General features: G+C 39.5%; 1 protein-coding gene across 1 annotated transcript in view; it reads right to left on the reverse strand.

Annotated features, from left to right (window-relative positions):
* The window catches only part of fz2 (frizzled 2), a 281786-nt gene that overhangs the window by 256888 nt on the left and 18797 nt on the right, over positions 1–6101 (reverse strand). The window lies entirely within an intron of this gene.

Here is a 6101-nt window from a genome sequence, read left to right on the forward strand (position 1 = left end):
GAGCAAGCTTTTTAGTTTACCCCGATAAGTTACTGCGTGAAATCAAAGTATTTTTCACAAATGTTCTATTTATCAGTAACTTGTCGCATTCAACAATTTTTCCTATAAAAAAAATTGCTAAGAAATAATACAATACTTATCTTTGCGTTTCGGAGGCCAAAATCTGCCTCCGTCTTCAAAAATGGACAAAAAAATTCAAAGATATTTGCAGTTATTCCTCTGCATATTTTTTATTTCTCAACTTCTTCGACAGATGTCAAAGGAGCTTTGAAATGTGAATTATGTCAGTCTGTTGCCATTTCGCCACTATCCAAACCAAAAAGTTCACCCTTTCTACACTTGTATAAAGTTCTCAATTAAAATTTTTATATTTTACAGATTGTCGAAGGTAAAAACTACTCGAAAAAAGTCGATGAAAAACTGATTTTCCTCCGCACAAAATGACTTTCTTTAACATATTTATATCAATGAACTATTCATTTAACTGTAGACACTCGGTAAGTCGATGCGGTAAAAATGTCACCGTCCACCGTCTGTGCCATCATCGTCTTCGTGAAATCTCTGACCGCATCACTTCAGCCCGAAAGCAATTTACTCAAGAAGGCGACACCGCACACCCGAAACATGATATTGACAGGTGGAGGAGCGGAAAATGACGCGGCGTAAATTAGTGTCCATTCGCGTCAAATTCCTTTCGACTAGACGAGGTACACGTCGGGTGTCTTCATTTCGATTAAAGTGTCACATTCTGGGAGACACGGAGAAAGGAAAGTGTTTCCTTCGCGTTTTCCTCGCTCTCATCGCCGATACTGATGTAGAGAGGAAATGGGTTCGCAATTTTCCGCAGTCCTGCAAACACTTCACTCGCATTTCGCACATAATGGCACTTGTCGCGTTGTAGGAAGAGCATACAGGAAGACGCAGATAGATAAAATTCGTTTTGATTTTCCAGGATGTGAAACGACTGAGGGGGCTGAGAGGAGGGGGGGGGCGAAGATGGGACGGTAATGAAATGTCATGAAGATGTCGTATCCCGCCGTCGAGAGCGGAAGAGATTGTGTAGGTTTTGATCGCTCCAAACCTGTCACAGAAAAAAAAAGTAATTTTTATTTATGAAAAACCTCATACTCGTGAAATTTTATTGTGAGAATGTATCTAATGTAACGTTAAGTAGAGCTGACTTCAGATGCTATCATATGTGAAGGTTGCTGAGGTGAAGGTGTACAAGTCTCACAGCTGTCGGACTATTAGTTTGTGCGATAGAACATTTTGAGTGGAGCAACTTTTGCTAGTTTGTGAAAAACGAGGGCGAGTGTAGGCCCAGAGTGTAGGCCCAGAGTGAAGGTACATCCTCCCGAGGAGTTGTCCTCCTAGGTCATCGTCCATCCTGTCCCAAGACTCGCCGAACACACACTCTCTTATTGACGATAACTCCGGACACTCGCATAGGACATGCCTGACACTTTCATCTTCCTGTTCACACATCCTGCTTAGAGGTGTGTCCACCAGCCCCATATTAAAAGGTGTTTCCTCAGTTGACAGTGGTCAGTCAGAATTCTACTGGTCCTGGTCATCGCCAGATATTTCTTCGGCGCCAGCTTCCAAGGGTCACCCAGAGTTATCATGGCAAGATTGTATTTTTTGATTCCATCCCATCTCTCTAGGGATTGAGCATGGGTGTGACATTTGGCTAGTTCTGCAATTGTCGAAGTCATCAGTCATAAAATTCTTAGTTCAACCGTTTCCTTGGCTAAAGGGTCGGCAATGCGATTACCTTTACTTCTGTCGTGCCCTTCAACCCACCTCAGGATAATGATATTATCTACCGAGGCTTTGGCTAAATATCGGTGGTAACACGTTGTCTGTTCAAAGCTAATAGGGTTTGTCTGCTATCAGTGCAGATTGTTATGTTTTTGCCATAAATGCCTTTCCTGGTTATTTCTTTTGTGGCGATTGAGATACCAGTCAGTTGTTTGAACCACGCTGGAATTTTTCCCATTCCCCACTTAATCCTTAGGCTTGCATTTGTAGCATCTGACTCTGTATTCTGTTTTATTTGTATTTTGTAGGGTTTATTAAACAACCATTATCGCCACCTCATTAACGTACAGGTCCAGAGGGGTCAGACCAGAAATTAATTCCTTTGCCGCGATTGGTGTTGTTCTCATGGGTGTTGTGATGTTCCAACAAGCCAATCGCTCTATTTGATATAATTTTTGGATGGCCGTTGCTTGTAGAACTTACGGTCCCCAAGCAATAGCTCCGTACGTTAACATAGATCTTATTGTTGCAGTGTAGATCCAGGTGACCACACGGGGTGAAAGACCCCATGCGCGTCCCACTGTCCTCCGATATTGCTCATAAGCCACATATGCTCTTTTTGCTCTACTCTGTAGGTAGCTTCCTGTCGAGGATGCTACCAAGGTACTTCACCTCTTCTGAGAAGTTTAGCCTGCTTTTGAAGATTTCGGGAAGTGTTAAGTCCGATAAACATCATTTCCTGGTGGAAAGGACCATCCCAGTCTTCTTGGGATTGATCGACAGTAACTGTTCCTTACACCATGTTTCTATTAATTTGAGCCCATCCTGCGCTCTATCGCCCAGTGTGTTCACAAATTTGCCGGTCTGCAAGATAACTTTGTCATTTGCATATGCAATTGTGTAGAATCCATTATTGTGAAGGTGATTATTCAAGGTATCCAGAACTATGTTCCAAAGAAGCGGTGACAAGACCCCTCCCTGTGAACATCCCTTCATGACCAGTCCTCTCACTGTCAAGTCTACTATAATGATACATATTCATCCATTCTTCTACTACCAGAGGTACATTCCTGTAGTGTATTTGCTGGGTAATTGTTGGAAAGGTTGTTTTATCAAACGCTCTCTCGAAATCTATGAATATACCTAGGGTGGATTCTTTGTTGTCCAGTGATCTTTCGATTCTACCAACCACGTGGTGAAGGGCCGAATCAGTAGACCTTCCCGGAGTATATGCATGCTGATTTGGATGAAGTGAGTTGTAAACCAGTACTTCATCTTTTATATACCGCCCACATAGCTTCTCCATAGTTTTAAAAAAGAACGATGTGACACTAATTGATCGGGATGCTTTTGGTAAGGTGTAGTCCATCCTACCTGGTGTAGGTATAAATACCACTCGTACTTCTCTCCACTTACTGGGAATATACTTCAGAGCTAGAGAGGCTCTGAATATTCCAACCAGGTGCGGCATAAGAATATCCAATCCTCATTAATTTCGTGTGTTAATAAAGCCTTGCTTTTTGTCGAAAAAAAAATACTGTTGAAGCCAAGGGACTTTGCAAAAAAATCCAATTTGTTCAAACAGAAACTTCTCAACACGAAATATGGTACTATTTCAATAGTTTTCCTTTAACGAACGTATAGAAAGCTCCACTCGCGCTCTGTATATTTATATATGTGTCAAGAGTTTCGTCAATTTAGAGATAAGGTTTCTGCCAGAAAAAGTTTTTGTTGTTTCACATCTCGGAACATGTGTTCCATTTGAAAGAATTCGATATGATCTGTTAATGTACCATTTGGGCCAATATGCTCACTCCCACGAATATTTTGTTTACTTACTGAAGTAGATTGTCTATCAACGAGCACGAGTGGTTCATGCTCTCTACGAATGTTTCACGAAATTTTCGTAGCTCGCGAGGCAATACGGGGTGTTTTGCTCGGGAGAGTATTTCCTTCAATTCATAAAAACGACGAAAATGTTAGACATGTTCAACCGATTAAAATGAACATCACAAGTGCTGCGAAAATCAATTTTCTTTACGGAACCAAATAATTTTGAGATATTTTACATGAATCCTAAAATTTGGATTATTTATAAATAGATAGATAGAGTTTACTGTAAACTGTAATATCAGCATGATGCTCGGGATTCGAAAAAGTCGACGAAGGCCTTTTTTGCATCGTCCTGATTGGCGGAAGTTCTACCGATGAAAAAGTTACCTAAGTGTTTGAAAAAATGATAGTTGGTTGGCGAGAGGTATGGGGATTTTGTGTTTTATGTAAATTTACATAGTCTATTATGTAATTTTCATACATCATGTAAATTTACACAAGATACCAGGACGGGTCGAAAATTGGGATTTGTATGTAATTTGTCGTATATTCTTTGAATTTTGGCGGTACCAGGGGATTTCCGTACGATCTGTCATCGTCGTTTGCTCTGATCCATTCCAATGTATCTTCAATTGGACTATTCGCCTCGATTCAATATATTTTTACTAAGGAGGTTTTCATGAGCTGTTCGTCTACTAGTTAACATGATCTTGTAGAAATTCATTTGTAACAGTGCTGTGTGATTTTTTTTTGAGTGACTATGAACGATGGATACAAATTGTGAGTGAGGCAGAACTTCGTCGCTCAATTCGGTCAGTTTTCCGACCGTGACTCGTGACTTTTTGAGCTTCTTGTATAAAATAATAGCAATTTCATCAAAATCGAAAATAATACGCAACGTACAGTTAATGCATCTAGGAGTCAAATAAGTCGGGTGACTCGGGTACCGGCTCTGCGGTCTCACGTTGAGGCACTCCGTTCGTATATTCGATAATTGTGTCGTCCTTTGGGCTCGTGATTCCATTCTACTGATTTCCCTCATGTAATTGCTCTCAAGTTCGGGATCTGAATTTGACAGAATTAGCGACAATATTGCTTGATCTATTCGCGGAGAGATGGCGCTGTACATAACCTCCTTGATATAATTCGAACTCACTTTACATGTATTTCTTCATTTAAAAAAAATATTTTTTTTATTAACACGCGCGCCTGCTGCCTATGAGAACATAAAAAATATTTCAAGCGATATTTTAATTCGGCTTGAGACCTGCTCTCCCTTATATTCATTGGCAAATGATTGAATATTCGGGGAGCCATCAGATTTGGTGAGTTATAAGCCAGCTTTGTTCTGGCATATGGTACAAACAAATTATTATTTTGACGAGTATTCGCATTGCGGATACATCTATTCATCAGAAAAATTTCATTGTCATTTTTAAAAACATGTAAACACAGTTCAAATATAAACAAACAAGGCAATGTTAGAATATTAAAATTAACGAACACATTTTTGCAGGAATCCCTAGTTATGGTTCTCAGTATTGTTTTTTGCACTAGGAATACCTCATTTCAACGTGACGATAATCCCTAGAAACATAGGCCATATCTGAGTCTGGACTCAACTTGAGCATAATACAGCGTCAGCAACTGACTAATATTCAACACTTGTCTAAAATTTCTGAGCTGAACTGTTATCGAATTCAACTTCTTCATTGAAAATTCACATTGATTATGCCAGCCTAAACATTGGTCGATATGAAGTCCCAGGAATTTGGTACTTTCGGTGCCTGTCGTTACAGAATCTCCCCTCTCATTAATCTTGAAACTGATTGGTGTATAATATTTCTGTCTGTTATGGAAACGGATCAGAACAGTTTGATCAACATTCATGAATAACTTATTTGCCGCAAACCATGAATTTAAGTTTCGAAAAACTTCAGCAGACCTATCCGAGACGATAATAGAAGTGTCATCAGCGTACATTATTACTGTTTCTTCCGTTATTGAGTTTGCCAAATCATTTATATAAAACAGAAACAGTATTGGGCCTAACATGGATCCTTGAGGCACCCCAAGGTCCGTTGAAATTATATCAGATCTCATTTTATTAACTTCTACAAACTGTTTTCTATGAGAGAGGTAATCCGATAACCAAGACAGCGGAAGACCACGTATGCCATACTTGTACAGTTTATCTTTTAGAATTTGATGATCTACACAGTCGAATGCTCTGGTGAGATCACAAAATATCCCAACAGGGCACTCTCCTGCATCGAGGCATTTAATTATTTCGTTATAGGATGAATGTTATGTTTGATTTCTTATTTATACCATGTTGATTTCTGGCAAAGACATTATTATTATCACAGAACAGTATCATTCGATCATTCGAACATTCTATGTTCAGCATTCATTCCTAAAATATAAAAATGCAAGAATACAGATTTTATTAAACTCCTATTTCGCCCCACGATGTATATTACATCCAAGATGTTCACGATGTTCCA

Source organism: Leptinotarsa decemlineata, unplaced genomic scaffold (assembly GCF_025532065.1).
Source record: "Leptinotarsa decemlineata unplaced genomic scaffold, Ldec_3_MD MMD2_P_RNA_scaffold_12, whole genome shotgun sequence".
In the NCBI taxonomy this organism is placed as follows: Eukaryota; Metazoa; Arthropoda; class Insecta; order Coleoptera; family Chrysomelidae; genus Leptinotarsa; species Leptinotarsa decemlineata.